The sequence below is a fragment of the Penaeus monodon genome, chromosome 15, assembly GCF_015228065.2.
Source record: "Penaeus monodon isolate SGIC_2016 chromosome 15, NSTDA_Pmon_1, whole genome shotgun sequence".
Taxonomy (NCBI): domain Eukaryota; kingdom Metazoa; phylum Arthropoda; class Malacostraca; order Decapoda; family Penaeidae; genus Penaeus; species Penaeus monodon.
Window position 1 is genome coordinate 22,422,762 of NC_051400.1, and position 593 is coordinate 22,423,354.

The window sequence follows — 593 nt, forward strand, 5'->3', positions numbered from 1 at the left end:
TGGCCGCGGCGGACCGAGGGCGGAACGGGGGGTCGATGCGGGCCCAATCCTAGACTTTTTTCCCGGGGACGGCGACATTGACGCCCCGGACCCCATGCGGCGGATAAGGACGGGGACGGAGATATCGACAAAGGGGGATGTGGGGAACATGGACTTTTTTCCCCAAGGGGGTACGGGGCGGCGACGGGGGGGGTTGACGGGACGACTACTTGACACCCCGGGTCACATTGGGGACGTGATGAAGAGGATATCGCTGTGGGGGACGTCGACAATGACGGCGACGTCGATATGGACGACGTGATAGCGGCTGACCAAGATGGGGACGGAGATGTCGATTTCAAGGATATTGGAGACGAGGATGGAGATGGAGACATTGACGGCGACGACCTGCAGGCAGCGGACCGGGGACGGCGGGCGGCGACGTGGGCGCGGCCGACGATGGGGGGGGGAGTCGAACCTTTGTTTATCACTGGAAGCCCCCATTTTCCGGGGGAAACCCCCCCGGGGCGAAATTCTTTTTTAAGAGCAGGGGAAGAAAAAAAATAGAAGAGAGTAGGTTTTTGGGGGTTTTTGGGTTTTATATGTTTAGGGAT